This window comes from Apostichopus japonicus, chromosome 1, assembly GCF_037975245.1.
Source record: "Apostichopus japonicus isolate 1M-3 chromosome 1, ASM3797524v1, whole genome shotgun sequence".
Taxonomy (NCBI): domain Eukaryota; kingdom Metazoa; phylum Echinodermata; class Holothuroidea; order Aspidochirotida; family Stichopodidae; genus Apostichopus; species Apostichopus japonicus.
In genome coordinates, this window is record NC_092561.1 from 7,994,738 (window position 1) to 8,013,257 (window position 18,520).

General features: G+C 36.2%; 1 protein-coding gene across 4 annotated transcripts in view; it reads left to right on the top strand.

The window, feature by feature from the left end:
• Positions 1–18,520, top strand: part of LOC139966114 (oxysterols receptor LXR-alpha-like) — a 210,205-nt gene that overhangs the window by 81,909 nt on the left and 109,776 nt on the right. The gene's annotated exons all lie outside the window — the stretch shown is intronic.

The following is an 18,520-nucleotide window of genomic DNA, read 5'->3' on the forward strand; positions in this document are numbered from 1 at the left end:
ATCACATTTGGGTCGCACCAACATGTAAAATTACATTTAGCATGTACTGTGTACTGGTACTTGATTTCTAAAACATCCAGGAAAACAGGCAAGCCAGCAATTATGCACTCAACTTTTTCCTATGTGGCTATGTTTCCATCGTAACCTTGAAATATTGTTAAATATTGTTAAATGTACCGTGGTGAGAGAGACACATGTCTGTAACAGGTAAATGATTGCAACATGCTTCGATTCGATAACTCTCTGTCCCTAATTAAAATTCTTACTGTGATCGTGCTTTTACGGGTCTGACATTGTCACTCTGTGAAAGTTGACACATCGAAAAAGGGAGCATGCATCTATAGATCTGACAATCCCGGGGGTGAAAAGGTGGAGGGTCCAGGTAGATAGAGGTGGGGAAAAGATTGGTCCTCTCTTATGAAAAGCAATTTGCACTTGTTACATTTTCAAACCGTGAAAAAAAATTATACATTCTAAGCATAATTTGATGTTTTACAATGATGGATGAAATATTTATAAATTGATAGTCTAATTTATTTGATATCACTCTCTCTCTCCCTCTGTGACCTGTCGACAGTCTTACTAAGGTACTTTCGATGCTCAGTGACCCCAACCTACTTTCTGGTAACATTGTGGCACTCCTTTTGAATGGAGCATTCAGGGGGTGGGTGTATCTATGCATTTTTTTGTCCCTGGAGTTTTCTTCCCTGGAAATGTTGTCTGTTTTTTTTCGTCGTGGTGACCTTTATAGAATCAGGAATCAACTTTGCACCAGTTTTCTTCACTTTATTGGAAACACTAAATTTGTATCCTCTGATTTTGTTTCCCATTGATCATTTTGATGTGATTTGATTTTTTCTCGGTTTCACGAACGCTTCTTTGCAATATTCTTTGTACAAGTACCAGTTCTGCAAATTTGCCAAACACTTTGCACCGGTCTGTAGGTACCAGTAGGTCCACAATATTGCGCAAAAACTTTGGTCACATACGCTAGCCAAGTAGCTTCATCTGGAGACAAGGTTTTAGGCTTCTCCTAGGAGGCGGAGTCTAGGATGTAGTATTGAGGGCGCTGTGCAAAAAAATCTTACTAGAAAGTACGTTAATGGGGAAAGTGCATAAGTTGGCTGGTATCATGGCTCGTAAATCCCCAAATCAGTCATTTGAAAATGTGCCCTTTAATACCACTGCCAGAACAGTTCACCTGCCTCGGGCATTTTAATAGGTTCTCCCGGTAGATTGCGGGAAATTTGAGCTGTGCAAGCGATTTTTCCACGCTCATATCCTTTGGTAGGCTTGGCGAATCGATTACGTAACACACAGGCTATCGTTCTAGACATGGTAAAAGGTGAAAAGTGGGCAGTGGCGAGAAATGAACAGCAGTCTTACTATAGGGAGGATTTTCAAATGGTGCACCTTTGCCTTTAAAGAAGACAGACTTTTAATCTATAGTGTTAAAGTCTCAGTACGTGTTTGCCAAATTCAAACTTTGACCTTTCCATCTTACTGCACTAACAGTTCAGTGAAAATGACACAGTTTTATGCAAATTTCATACCGAGATTCATTATTTTTATGAGCTATCTGTCGTTTAAATTTTGAGCTGATTAAAATTCGCAAGATGTAAATAACGTCCATAGACTTCAATCAAAATTTGCAAGCCCCGCCCAACAGATCATGCCCCAATCAAATATGTCTGTTTTTGTTTACGGCCGTTAGGCCTAGACTTACTATTACTTTCGTGGCTAGCCTGTCTTACGTCCCTGCTATTGAACTTTCTCTTAGTCTTACCGATGTTGCTTGTGAAATTGTGTCATTTCCCTCCATTGCAAGGAATATACAGGTGTTTTCAGATGTTTTCTCTGTGGAATTGAAAAAATGAATGATACAAGTATGCGTTACAATATTGATCGCGCCGCATGTGCAAATTATTTATGTTTACATTTTGCAATGAATATGCTGACATGGGCGGTCGCAGTGATTTTACGGTATATCATTTGTACCATAAGGGCGACAGTAAATAAATTTCCTTCTTTCAATTACAACAGTTGTTTTCCATTAAACCCACCTGCATTTGGAATAAGAAACATTGAATCTACTTGGGAAGTTTGTTTTCCGAAATTCATCAGCAAACATGTATTGAGACTTTAAGTTACGACATGACTAGGGATGTGTTCCCAACTACATAGTGAAAAAAATGGATCATATTTTACTAGTTTTTGTAAAAGAATGGATTAACCTCCCAAATTGATGTTCTGAACTTTTTTTGGAACGTTTGAAGGATATATTCCTGTACAGTATATTGTTTAACAATGGTGAAGGTGCAGTCCAACACAATATTGCAATAAAAAGTAGATGTTTTGAGTCGATTTTGATATTTTGTTCGCATTGTTTACGGTATATTAAGTCAAAGATCATATGTGGAAAGCAGAGACGGAAGTTTGAAAACCTCTTGAAATATTATAACTGAAGAAAACAATACATTAGATAAGATTCATACTTTGGTATGTAGATCCCTTCTAAGTGAGTAAAACATAATCCTACTGTTTAGTAAATTTGTTAAAGGTCATTAAAGGTCAAGAGAGGTCATAGTCTGAAAACCTTGTAAACATGATCATAAATTTCCACAAAACTAAAGATTTACTTCGCTCTCCTCTCGTACCTGTCTCCCAGATCACATTCGAACATGCTCTAAACTTTCTACTTTCAAAAGTCTACTTAAGACCCATCTTTTCATTTGTTCTTTTGTAAATTAATTTGCCTTTCTTTGTAAAGCGCCTTGAGCAGTGACCTTTGTCTACTGATTTGGCGCTATATAACTCTCATTTATTATGATTATTATGATTATTATTATTATTATTATTATTAACCTGCACACACCTATCTACACTGGCATTATTGACTGGTAACATTTATATTAAAAATTAACAGAAATGATTGTTGCCAGATTTTACCAATCTTTTAATAATCTATTTTAATAACTCTCGATTGCGTACCAAATATTGATCAGAGGTTTAAACGATTGTTTAAAACTTTCTGCCAAGATAATGCGAAAGTGGATCCTTACTGCATGCATGTATGTTAAGGTCATCGATATTGGCACACAAATTGAAGCACGGCAAATACTTTTGTAGAGGCTCTTAACCATTTATTAATAATAAAGGCAACAAATTATCTCAAATCATTATTTATTTTATTATTTTGTAATGGTAAAGTTTTGGAAATGAGCGACCTTTTTCAAGGTCATGCGCGTAGACTACAAAAATTGGCTCATTCCCTCTTGTACTGACTGGTACGGTATCAAAAGTCATCATCATAAATGTAGTCTGTACATAAATAGCTCTAATATGTTGCATGTAGAGTTTGAAGTTTTAATTTCATAATTGACCAATTCTGCTGGTAGGAATAAATAACACAGCTTTTAATATGTCTACAGTTTATTTATAATCCACAGTGACATAGCTAGTACAGTCTGAAATATATATATATAATTGAAATCGTAGTGAGTTGGAAAATCCATAACAGTGTAAAAACATGCAGCCTCCACAGGGATTTGAACCCGGGCCTCCCGCTTTATATGCGGACACCCGCATATACATCTATATATATACATATATATATATATATAGATATATATAGCTATATATGAATATATAATTATATGTGTATGTATATGCATTCATATCTTTACATAGAAACATATGTATACATATATGTATAAATGTGTACATATACATATATTTGTATTAATATATTGTCCTTATACATCACCAAATAGTAAATTTTCATGACATGATATGTTCTAGACACACTGTCTGCTCGCTACCAAGCAGCACAGTTGTGGTACACTTCAATATATCAATTTCCGTTGAGGGAATGCAACCAAGCGTTCAAGGTTAGACTTTCAGAGGTTATGAAGAAAAGTGCAGCTAATATTGAGTTTGCTGTTGCTATGTACAAGCAGTGTGTTATTCAAACTGCAAACTTGCTGCAACATAAATTATCACAACAAAACCATATCATTAATGGCCAAAATGGCAAATTTCTGATCTCACTTGATTTGTCTATCGTCTGGTATGGTGATGTGACTGATGTCATTATATAACTGTGTGGCTCTGGTCACAAAGGTAGAGAAAGGTTTGGAGAATTGTAAGAGGGAACAGCTAGTTTGTTTTAACCATAGCTCAGGGTTGTAATTATGAATAAATCATGTTTTGTATTCATGTTTCAATATCTATATTTTTCATATATATATTATATAATCTACATAAAATGCAATGAACTGTATACATAAAAAACGTACACGTTTGTTTGTATACAGGTATTCAAAATGGCAACAGCAACGATGAATTAAGGCATAAAAAACCCCAAAAAAGACATGAAGTGTTTGCCAATAAAAAACTAAATCATGGACAAACAATGTTGTAAAATAAAAATCGTGGAAAAAGGATGTAACAAATTATGAAAAACAAATGTAGCAAAAAATTTACCTGAAAATTTGTGGGACAAAAACATTTAATTGCATGTGATCATAAAGCTGTTAATAACCCTCATTATGTAAAATTTTTTCAAATAGTTGCAGCAATGGATTTTGCATGCAAGGACAATTTTTTATGTTCATCTGAGACGGCCAAATTACTGTTCAGATAATCAAAATCAGCTCTTTTTGGGGTCGTCAGACAGACCACTATTGCTTCCATCAATTTCGGAATTCATTGTACACTAATCGCTCCCAAATAGGTAAAAAGATAACATGGCGTCACCCCCTAAAGCTGGTGTACGTGTTCTATGCCACCAGACCTGCTGGTCTCTGCTACAGTGTACATATTTTTAGTTCTTTTTTGGCTTGCTTCATTTTGCTATCTGGACAACCAAGAAATAAATAATCCTTAAAACTGGTAAAAAATCCTTAAAATTTTGACCTAGAGCTGCCTTATCAATTGATAGATTGATCAATTGATAGATTGATCGGTATCCGCTATGAATATGTCACACTGCATATTGGATCAAAATGAGTCATGCTGAAGCACAAATTTGCCGGCTGCCATAAAACGCTGCTCAAACCAAGGGCCTCGAAATATCCTTTGCAACTTGGGGTACAATTTTTAACTAAATATTGTATATATATGAATAGCCTATATATTTTGTATTTTACGAACTACATCACCCTTCACTTGCAAATAATAATGTCACAGCGCTCAAACAAAAACATCGTTGTTTGATGTCAGCTTTTGGCGCAGGGTTTACATAAGAGCCTGTGTGTGTCCCACTGACTTCTTGAGGATATGTTTGTCCAACGCCAATTTGGAATGAAAAGGAAGAAAAGAAACTAAAAATTCAGTTTGGTTAGCCGACCATAAACTTGAACAAAAAGTGAATTTGATTTGGCACTCTCTATTGTTCTTTCTGGTGGTATTAAAAAGGCATGACCTAATATTGCACTATTGTACAAGAGGTCGTTGTACCTAATACCAAGTACAGTATGCAGCTTGTGTACATTTAGCTCCAAATATAGTGGTGGGTAGGACTCTTTACGAAATTCGCAGAAAATATTGAAGTTGAATAAACTTGCCATATTTAACATGAACCTTTGTCCCACTTACTGACTTTTGGGGATATGTTTGTCCAATGCCGATTGGGAAATATTGAAGTTTAATATACTTGTCATAATTAATATATATAATCAGTACCGGCAGCTGAACAAATGAGTTCATTGCAGCTTTATATCTCCTGTAAGTCTAGAATATTTTGAGTACAACTCACTGGGCTGAAGTTTTAATTGAATAATTAGGGAGGGGATGGGGAGGGGGAGGGGAGGGGGTGGGTGGGTGGGGGAGGGGGAGTGTCAAGGATAGCTTGTAAACTTCACCAGCCGAGTGTATATCATGGCAAATCCAAGAGCAAAGATTTTTAATCCGCTTTAGCCTAGATAAGACAATATTAGACCTATATTGTAACACATCATATAAGTTACATTCTCTCAGTGGTCTTACGATACGTGCGTACAACACTCTGGACTGAAAGTGCTCATTGACTAAATGTGGGAGAGAGTGGGAATCTTCTTCACTTTTTACACAAATGATATATAAAAATGGCAAACGTGGTTACCATATAGTGTGTATCCATGAATGCAAGTTGATCGATACTAAGAAAATCTGACTTTCGACAATTTTGGATTTTGACGTTTATGAAAGCCATGGCTGGTTATTTTGCTTAGAGTTTTTAGGCTGTCCTGGATTCAAATCTACAGTAAAACAATAGAGTGATGTGTAATTGAAAGTGGAAGCATATATGGCTATACATACATACAGTGTGTGACAGTTCTTAAGTAATGATATACTAGTTAATACTGTACATAGAGTCTGCTTATAGTGTACACCCAGTATAACACAATACTCTTTACGTACTACATATGCTCTATACAGATCTGCGAAGGGAATTTTCTTTTTAAAGAGAGAACCTGTTTCTTTTTACTTCCGTTGACCTCTTGCACAGTAGGGTACATGCATGCGATTTGACAATGAGTTTGTTCGTACTCGAAGCGTACAGTGCATGTGACCTTTTACTGTACATGCATTGAACTCTTCTATTTGTTGTAGGCTATATATATATGATATATCCATCTACTACTATGTACAGTACAGGATACATGCACTATTTGTGTGTGTGTGTGTGGGTTTGAATAATGCATTCATTCCATGCTTGTTCCATTCATCATACTTAATATCCATATAGAGCTATATATTAAACTGGTAATTACTACTTAATGACATATCTGTGAGACTTGATGAGATATATGATATATGTTAATATTTAAAATGTGTTACTGCAAGATGCAATGTTATAAATGGAATAAAGTATTAAACTTCTGAGAAAGAGGAATTGGGATGGGAATTCAATCGAGTATGGTGGAAGGGGGGGGGAGGGGAGATGGGGATGAAGGGATTGCAGATGGAGGTAGTGGGAATGGATTTATAAAGTTACAAGAAATAAAATTATCTTTGATTTTTACAAAGCAATTTTGAATGTTAATAACTGTAAAAACTAATATTGCATGCAATTAACAAAAAGAAAAGAAAAAAGGAAACCCCACAGAAAACAAAGAAACAAACTGCAAGAATTGCTTAATGCATCTTTTGCTGCTTTGTAGTAGTTTGAAATGTATATTCATGAACATGTATATGACATGCAGTAAATATACATTGTATGCTACCATGTATGATTAATAATGGGTCGTCTACCCAGTATATTTGATATGGGGTGTTACCAATATTTATTCCAGAATGCATGTAAAGATAACGAACATTACTACAGTCCGGCAGAATCAGAAGTCATTGGATTGTATCATTTACATTTTAGCCATTAAAATAGAAATTGCTAGCCTACAATTATAAACTGGATGATCCCACCAGTCCACCCCTTCTCTACTCAGTATATCGGATATGGGGTGTATCCAATACTTATTCCAGGTTGCATTGTAAAGACACAGACAGTACTATAGTCCGGCAATATCAGAAGTCATTGGAGTGTGTCATTTACATTTTGGCCATAAAAATAGAAATTGCTAGCCTACAATTATAAAACTGGATGATCCCACCATTCAACCCCTTCCCTATTCAACAAAGAAATTGTAGTTGATATTTGTGATCTTTTTCCCTTTTTCCCCTTTTTTTTTTGGTGCTATAATTTTAAAAACTCTGGTAACCATACTGGCAGGTTGTCAAAACAATTGCCATTATTATAAAATTTAATGCTTAGTTGCCAATATTTTATCAGATCTAGATTTCTTTTAGTAACCACCTTTATACCTTAAAACAGTCATGAGGGGGTAATATATGCCTATCAACAAGTAGATATCACTTTCCTGGAAGTCTTGTCAAATGTTCTTCTTTGGTGGCTGACTTATAGCCAACTTTCTTTCAAAGTGATGATAAATTTCAAAAAACTTATTTTGGTCTTATTTTTTTCATTTTTTCACCCTTGGATCGTTGACTCATGTTACTATACTCAGTATAAGTTACACCTGTACCAGCTATCCGTACACATGCACACAGATACATACACACGAACACGCATACATACAGACATGTGTACATCAAATTGGTTTTGATTAATGAGTGAAATCCCCATCTTCGCTAAGTGTGTGTACAAACGCCTGCTGTGTGTTCTGTTATTTAAACAGTCACTCGAGATGTAAGTGGTTAAGATTACAGCACATTTCAGTTAAAAAGTGCAGTCATCATGTAAAAGCCGTAAATCAAGCCGGGAACGATGCAACTTTCATTGGGACAGTCGGGTTTCTAAAGAGGGGGTTTAGCCTGGCAGTTAAATTTATTGGCTTTTTCCAGGATGACATACTATGAGGACCCATAATTTTAACAGAGATAGACAGAAGAGACATATATGTTTGTTTTGATATTTATATACAATTTATCTTTTGACAACTTTTCATGGAAAAAAAGTGATAACTTAATTTTTATGAGGATCAGATTTTCATTCAGGTGGGGGGGGTGGGGGTGTTATAAATTTGATTGGGATTGGGACAGGGATTGTACGACAGAGAAATATTAAACTGGATACTGCATGGACAATGTAAAAATGGTTCAATTATGGAAACATGTCTTGTTAAGTTGGAACATGAATTAATTGTCTCAGAATAGATCATTAAACGTAGGCGATGACTTAACAGTATATACTTTTCTATTTCTTCAAATGAAAAAGATAGAAAAAGCCTTTCAGTTTAGAGTGAAACATTAGATATTCCTAAATGTTTGTTTTTAGTTTTATAAGATCGTTCACTTGTCTCTGTATATGTCAATCAGAGAAGGTTGTTGGTGTACGTTTAGTACAACTGGCTGGAACCATTCGCGAGCACATTCGCGAGCACAGGAATTAATTCAGGACTTACACGCAGGAACGTTTACCGTTACGTTCGTCAACCCAAATTAACATCGCGTCATTCAAAGAGTTACTGGCAATAAACTGCAAATGTGCACAAATTTAAAGATGCATAAAATTAAAAGCAATTAAGAGGTTAAAATATTAAAATTTTAGGGTCAGAATTTTTCATGTTGGATTAAAACAGTCTATAATTAGTCAATTATATCGGCAACCAAATCATGCAATAAAATTATGGATCCACGTAGATGATCTGTGAGGTTCCAGGTACCCTCTGTCAAGAAAATCAAACAAACTTGATATATTCATAACCCACATTATTCCCTTATATTGAGACTTTTTGAATGGATAATTTTAAGTGTACAAACAATTTAGGTAATTAACCGTCACATGTATCTTTAACACATGTATGCATACTTGTTTAGGTGTTACACAAAAATTATTTAGATAGTAATCATTGATCAATTTATATACATGCATACATCATGTTTACATTGCGTTACTTATATATAAAGTTCTTAATTAACTCTTAACCAGTATTTTGTTAAGTCTTTTTAAGACTTTATAGGAGACTTCCTTTCCCATTTTACACAATTGGCGATAAACAAATCAATGAATTAAAACAAATAATTGGGGGCATTTTATGAATATGTAATAGCATTTATACATATAAAGTAAAAAACACCAGCATATTTAGCAATGTAAAAAGGAAGTGTGTTCAGATCTTGACTTCAGTTTCATAAGTGTGTGAGAGTCACTTGATGACTATTAAAAGCTAGGTTACTACACTTGAGGCATCTCTGTGTCTGCCTTCTTCAACCATGAGCCGTCTGCTTAGAACGCAGCTCACGAAGACATATTAAAGGGTGACTTTCGGCACAAATTTTCAAGTTTGAAACGTTGGAGATCGTTAAGAACACAGCCTTACTATCAATCCATATTGTATTTCTATACCACCTTGAAAAGTTTTGAGACATGACCCTCTACACATCTGAGTCCCATCAATAGAAGTGGCTGGACCTATTAGTCTAACACAGAGACAGTTTAAGTGGGTCACACAGAGACCCGTTTAAGTAGGTCACTCCGTGCCTCACATGCAAGTAAAACCGCGATAGGAAAACGTGAAGGCATTTATGGCCCTAAACAATGGTTGTTATTTTAACGCTTTCCAAATTTGTCAAGGACAATTGGTATCGAATGTCGTCCAAGGTTACTCTGTATGCATGGCAGTAAAAGAACATGTTCTAGAGAGTGATTATATAGTTTGTTAAACAAAGGATTAACATTAAACATTAACAGGCCTGCTCAAATTAAAGAGCCCCAAGTCATCAGTTTATGGCTTCAAAGGAACGTTCCTAAGATTTTTAAATATTTTATTGCCGAGTATATCTCGAAAACAGAAACTTGCTTAAGAAATGTTTTACTAGCAGTCAAATTTTGTTTTCTTTTCCTTGGACTTTGACATATCGAGACTAAAATTCTGCCCGAAGTTTGTCCTTAAAAATTTAACTGCCCGCTGTCAGAATGTAAATATATATTTCTTGGACGATACTGAAGCATAGATTATCATGTTGCCTGCTTCTACAGTGAAGTATATCATTGATCCAGTTGTATCTCGTGCATGGCATATATACTGTATATATACTGTATATATATATATATATATATATATATATATATATATATATATATATATATATATATATATATATATATATATGTATGTATGTAGTGTGCGTGGGAAGTACAGTTACCTCTAACTTAGTGACACACTTATTCAAGGTCGGCATGCTTATTTATAAGGTGTCTGAGGAAAGTGTTTCAGTCTGTTGTGTGTAGAAGACATAATATATAGTTATTGTACACCCTCCACAAGTGTGTGGGCTGAAGAAAAGATAAATTGCATGAGAGCACAATTGACAACTACCTGTATGTAAGCTCTGCCAATTAGCATTTCGCTGTGTGTGTTTGTTAGTAAATGTTTTCATTACTGTATGGGCGGTGTGTGTGTGAAGTAGGGGACTATAATGGCAATGGGCAAAGAGTACTAGGTAAATTTATAGCTTTCTCAATCTGCAAGCCAAGTTTTATCACAACCATACCCTTTTCTTTAACTCCCTTTCCCTTCCAGGGATCGACCAAAGATTTTATTAAATGAAAGTGTAGGGGGGGGGGGTGGAGGAGGGGATACATTGGCACTGGGGTAGTTGAAGCTGGCTCTCAAATAGGAAGGATACTAATCCCACACTCTCCTAGCCCCAAAGGTTGCATTTAAAAGTTGGACTTGAAGTGGTGCACTCTGAGTCTGAGGCATGTTTATTCTAGGAAGTAGGTTAATGATTAGGTCTAAATGCAAGGTTATGCTGATAACTATTTTTTGATATATGTGTGAGTTGAAAAAGTGGGTGTGTTTACCTTGATGCCAACCATACTTGGCTCTTGCCTTTCCATTCCTCCCCCCTTCCCTTCCCTTCCCTCTCCTCTCCTCTCCTTCCCTTCCCTCCCCTCCCCTCCCCTCCCCTCCCCTCCCCTCCCCTCCCCTCCCCTCCCCTCCCCTCCCCTCCCCTCCCCTCCCCTCCTCTACCCTCCCCTTCCCTACCCCTTCCCAAATGCAAATTTGGCTTTGTAAAAATACACATCAAATTTTACAGTTTATAAGTTTGTAAGATCTGCACGTAAGTTTCTCAAAATATTGGGTCTTGGCACTCAATCCATAATTCCATTCCAATTATGTGAACAGAAATTCAATTGTAAACTACACTAAGTGACAAAGATTCCTTTTGATTTCATGTTGTACAACAGGTTGAACTCATGCATTTAATTGCCCTTTATTAATTTATAATGAACAAATGCTTTCAGAGTACAGCATTATTTAAAACTACTTAAATTCTTACCTACCGATCAAATTTTATTTTTTTAATTCATGACGTGCTGTGCCTATACTTTGGTGATGTGAGACATAGACTTGATACTGTATATGTTAGTTGTGGGAAAAAAATTGCCTTAAAGTTATTGTAACTTTATATCGTAATACTTTCCTTTGTTATGTTATTAAGTTATCCTTCAAATTTGTTTAAATGCTGACAATGGTGAACATGGTGTGACGTTTCCCTTATAGTGTTACTATAAAATTAAGTTGAGCATCTACTGTATATGCATTCCAGCCTAAAGGTAGGGAGTCACCCAACGTTTTGAAAGGACGTTTCCTCAAAAACTCATCATGGAACTACTTCTTCAGGTTATACCGACGTTACATAAATGTTCCGTAAAATCTTTCAATTTGCTGCATTTTACGCTGACAGTCGTACCATGTTGTGTGATGTTCCTTTGGTAGGCAAGTGCGGTCAAATTTTGTTGGATAAGTCTACAAGTGGACACACACAAGTGGACACACACCCTTTTCAAGTGGACACACACACCCTTTTCAACCACACACAAATATCAAATATATGTAAACTAGACAAATAAACCTCTGTAGTAAAGGTAAAGGTCGCTTATGTTTTTAAAAAGGATATTTTCTTCAAGAAACGTCATTGCAAGTTTGTTTGTCAATATGTATAATGCATAACATGTTGAAATACTATGTTCCATGAAATAATTCTTAACCCTGACATTGTTTATTCAGACTGCTGTTTGTATAATCCATGATTTTTTTTTCCTAAGTACTACATATGTGGGTCGGTATAATCGTACGGTCATTTTCTGATTATGTAGACCTATACCGTGCACTACGGCATATTAAAGGTAAATTTTACACTGATGAGTAGCACTGGAGCCTGTTTATATCAATTGAATTTTTTTTTTTTTGCAATTGCAGTTGATGAAAACACGAGCAGTCAAAGTAATTAAAATAGTCTCGAGGACGTGACATAAGTCTGAAAGACTTCCTTTAACTTGTTAGCGATTCGTAACTGCTTATATACTTGCCACAGCCGATTTGTACAGTATGTGTTAGTGTTTGGAGGTACTGTGATGATTATGAGATGCCAAATGTGTAAACATACATTCTGTGGAGAGATAATATCAGCTTGGTCTCCATTTGGTTTGTAAGGAATTTACTGTACTTATTCAGGGGTGTGCACAAAGAGGTGGTTGGGAGGGAGGGAGGGGAAGGGCCGGGGGGGTTCAGCGCATGGCCTTCCATTAGCTGTAGGACAAAGTGGTTCTTTCTGTGCAATTTTTTTACATTCGGCTGGGAAAGATTTAGATGTCACTGATACAAGTGGACACACATCCCCCTTTTCAACCACACACAAAATATCAACAGTATTCATTAGTACACCCTTGCCTTTAGAGATAATTATAGACCTACTTTGAATTCTAACTTTACCTCAGAACGAATCATTTGATGTCTTAACTTTTATTTCATTTCTGGCAGAAGATCCCCAGAACCCCCCTCTCCCCCTCCTCCCCCCTCCTACCACCATCCCACCCACATGAGAGTGACTGCTTCAGAAAGCCCATAAACACTTCCCATTAACACTCCTAAAAGAATTCTTTAAGAGTTGCCTCTGGCCTAGCTTGGTGAAGGTTCAAGCTGCTATACTGTACCCAAAACAGCCGGTGGAAAAATTTAAGATTTCCCCGCCCCCCCTTTAACCCTCCACCCCTCCACCTACCCTTAATTTAAATCTTTTACACGCTACTGCATGTTAGATTAAATAAAAAAAATAGTAAACTTTCAGTATGCTGACAAGTACAGTATTTACAATCATTAAAAGAACATGACTGGACTATCGAGAGGAAATGTATTTATTTAACCAAGAGGATGTTTGTTTGAGAGTAAAGGAACATGCTAACTCAGAACTGAACTTTTCCCTGAACACAAATTAAACATGTTTGACCGGGAAGTTCACACAGTCCTACAAAGGGTTAATTAACTCTTTAATTTAAGTTGAATGGTAGTCTTGTCCAAAGACTTTTTTGCTATATTAGATTATAAAGTGAAAACAGCCTACGACCTTGTACCGGATCAAAAGAGGGTGCTATACTGTGTACAAGGGAGAAAACTCAAAACAAATTTGATTCAATCACATATCATATATACAGGGATGTGCCCGCACTGGGTGGCCCCACCCAGCACTAAAAATTACCGCCCAGCACTGTCTTAAAAATCGTGAATCCCGCCCAGCACTATTTTCATCTAAAATCCCGACATTCCTAACAATATATTCAACATAAATTGAAAAAAAAAATAAAAAAATGTAAATTGTTAGCAAAACTAGTACTTTGTGTATGTGCTTAAAAGCTACACAAGTGCCAGCATTTAGCATCTGAGCACCTTCAAAAATCGAAAAATTTCTCAAAGGGGAGGGGGAAACCCCTCCCTCTTAGACCCCTCACCCAGGACGGCGATCATTATACTCAGCACTCAGGAAATCCTGGGCACATCCCTGATATATACCCTAAGTACTGGTAAAACCGGCGATATCTCATATATACCCAACTGGTCCAGAACTGCCACTCTTTCTGAGCTGCTCCTCATCACCGTTACTCAGATATGAAACTGCTAGTTACTTACAGTGTGTACAGTATACAGCAATGCACAGAGATCGCAGTACAAATGGTACTCGTCCTCTTACCATCCATTCATCCTACGACGAGATTTGTGTTTTATATTGCCGGTAATAATAGCGTTTAATTTGTAATCCAAGTATGGCATATTCAGGAAAGACCGTCATTGATTGACTTTTATACCTGTTCCGTCTTTAACTTGAGGGAGTTTTTTTTTTTTTGTAAGACGCACGACTGACAAGCGAAGCGGCGTTAAAAACTATAATACAAGCTATTAATTACCACGTTTTATTCGTTTGGAAACTAACCGTGCGGATTCCAACCCCCCCCCCTGCAAAATACTCTAACAATTCCAGAGCGTGGTGTTTGTGTCGTTGGCTAATTCTTTGATCTTTTACTGTAGATACCTGTATGCTATGGTCGTGGTTGGCGTTGTAGAAGACTCTGAGGAATATGTGGGAAGGAGAGTAGCATGTTTTTGTACGTTTAAAGGAAAGTTACTGCATTGATTTTTGTCATAAATACCACCATTTCTTTGGGTTGATCTGTAAAGGAGAAGCAAACCCAGCCCACCATCTTTAGCTTTGCAGAGATAATTTGGATGAATTACTAAAATTTCTTTCCAAATATCAAAAGAAAAATCTTGCCTCGTCCAGGAGATATTCAAAAGTCTTGTCTGTGGACTGTTGTATTTGTCAGCCTGTGATGTCTTAGTGCCACACGGAGATGAAACTTTTTATCTCATCATGGTCTTTTCTCTCATGTATATTTTGTATTTATAAACAGTGGTGAAATTGTAGCCAGTGTTAGAATGATGTCCACTCTGCAGTAGTCATTGAATCACATCAACTTACCAGTACTTCCCCAGCCTGCAGTAGTCATTGACTCACATCAACCCAATTAGTTCATCCCCACCCTGCAGAAGTGATGCTTAGAACCGATTGTCAGATCCCACCAAAAGTTTTATTTTGCACGACCCATGATTTGTTTCCTCCCCCCTTCCCCCCACCCTGTATTTTGTGGATGGTTGCTTTATTTATTGTAACTTTTTGCATTTTGCCATCAATGTTACATTACATAAATCACATACAGTAGTATTAAATTGCCAACGGTTTACTAAATATTATTTTCGTTTTTCTTTTTCTTTTTTACTTTCAGCAAGTGAAGGCTGTAAGCTGCATACTTATTTATAGAAAATTATTTCTCCACCTTTTTACTGACATAAATAGACTCATATTAAGCTAAATATTGACTTGCATTATTTTGGGAAATTTTGAATATTGAAGTAAAAAATTTCATTAAGTAGCGTGGAATAGATTTATCCGACTCGAGTCAATATGTTGCTTTAAGAAAACAATTTGCCTCGACTTTGCAGTAATTTTCGGTAACAATACCACAAAAAGCGTCTGTAACATCATATCTATTTCCGCCACATATGTTCGCAATGAACCTTGTCCTTACACACTATAGCTACATGCTGTATATTACATATTCTTGTCAGGAAAACTGTTACCGTTTTATAAATGGCAGCTGTACTGCATGAAAAAGAATATATATCTGTACAATTGAACTATAATGAACAAAATTTTCTTTCCAGAAAGGAATAGAACATTGGAACATCATAGTTATTGTAGCCAGGGTTTTCAAATGGCAGCCCATGGGCCAAATGTAGCCAACAAAAGATGTCGATCTGAACCACAAAACCACATCGGCCAAAAATCTTGATATGAACCACAAAACCACATCGGCCCAAAATCTCCATCCGAACCACCAAACCACATAGGCCCATAATCTCCATCTGAACCACAAAACCACATAGGCCCATCATCTCCATCTGAACCACAAAACCACATAGGCCCAAATTCAAAGTCTGAACCACAAAACCACATCAGCACAAAATCTCGATCTGAATCACAAAACCAGATCTGAACCACAAAACCACATCGACCAAAAATCTTGATATGAACCACAAAACCACATAGGCCCATAATCTCCATCTGAACCACAAAACCACATCAGCCCAAATTCTAGATCTGAACCACAAAACCACATCGTTCTATCCAGGCATAGTGGGATTTCGTTTCTCAGTGGTTCGTCCTTTGGGCCCCAATTTTATATATTTTATTCTCTCGCAAATTAATTTTGCCGACCCCTATACTGGCTGCTGACGGTATAACTCAACGATGTACCCATTTCTAGGTAGTTTTTATTTTTATTCACCTGTGATATATAATTTTGAGTGATGTCTCCAACCTGCTGAAGGAACTTATTAATTCATGATCACCGATGATGCAGTAAATTTTCCGTCTTTGTTCCGCGGCTTCGCAGGTTAAAGAAATCTTTCAAAGAAAAGGACACTTGAATGGTACAAGGTCGTTGCTGAACCGCACAGATCACTCACAAAATATAGCACACTAGTCATCAGGATAAAACCTTTTATTCATGCTTATCGGGTTGAGGGTTTTTATTTTTTCTTTAAGGGTATAAAAAAGAATAATATTAATCAAAATGACTTCCATGGACCACTGGCCTTGATACCTACCAAAAAATCTGCCCCAGTTTTTGTAGGAAAGTTTATTTTAATACCCGAATGCACAGGAGGTTATTTTCTTAATTTTTAATTGTAAAACTTTATATATACCGAGAAAGGTTGTGTACTTTTTTTTTCTCTTTTTATTTTTCGATTTCTTTTACTCGTAAGTTCAAAATGTTTCTTTGTCTGCCAGGATCTGGGAATATTGATATGTACAAACTAGGGCAATGTCAGCCGAGAGTTGTAGATTATAAAAGTAAGATCTCATCGAGAGATGATGAACTGTTGATCTCGCCAAATCTCTTTGAATGTTATTCAGCTGCTGCCGGTCGTTCATTGTACTAGTTGTCACTTTATCGGGTGTCTTTGCAGACTTATACTGTATTGTCACACACTGTGGGTTTGAACCTTGATAGTCCATGCAACCGGCTTAGATATCACAAATATAGTATGTATTGCTTACATGTGTGCTGTTTTATAATAATAATAATAATAATAATAAATGAGACTTATATAGCGCCAAATCAGTAGACAAAAGTCACTGCTCAAGGCGCTTTACAAAGAAAGCAGATTAATTTAAATAAGAACAAGTGAAAAGATGGGTTTTAAGTAGACTTTTATGATGTATTTATTATGACAATTTCAAAAAGTTTTAGCAAAAGCCAATTTCAACAACGATTAGAAAAAAAAGTTTTGTGATTTTTAATTCTTTTTGAGGGGGGTTGAGGGTGGTGGTTGAGGGGTTTGAGGGGGAGGGATGTGGGAATCAGTGCTTGGAGCTCCATTTTTAAAGTGCCTAGTTCATGTACGGCACATGTTCGTGAGTTCATGAGTTTTCCAAAAGAATCCAAGATGACACAATGGTTGGGTACATCTGTTGCTTACTATCTTCATAAAGCACATTTTTTTTGTTATATTTGAAAAACTGATCAAAAATGACTTTGAATCCTGCACAGGTCTGTATGTATAGATCTATGCAACCGCAATGTCTATACATATATATATATGTATGCTTGTATGTACAGTATGAAGATTTCCCACCAATGGCTAGAAGCATATTGACCAACTAATGAACTTTGACCTTCGGTCTAGAGGACAGTTTTAAGGACATGTTGCATGTATTGTCATAATTTGAGTGACTTTAAGAGATTTAACTGAAGTACTTAATCAACAGTACATGTTTTCATCACTTTTTGTGTTGTGAATAATGCACATATGGCTCTAACTGCTATTTTCAACCAGAGCTTGTTTGCAATAAAAATTTTTCTTTGAAATGCTCGATACGGTAACTATGGAAAACTCGCAATGATGCTGCACAGTTTGTTAAGGGCTTGATTATATATTGTTTCACAGTACTATGAAGGGAAAAAAAAAAATTGAAACTTAATGAAGAATGCCCTTAATTGTATTTAATAATTGCTACATTATATAACTGCATGTACTGTATAATTGCCCTTCTTCTGTTGTGGGCAGTACAAGATTACTTGGCAATATGTGTCACAGTCCATACATACATACATGTGCATGTTTGTCTGTTTACTGTACCATTTATATGCAGGAAATAATCTTTTGGTTTGCAT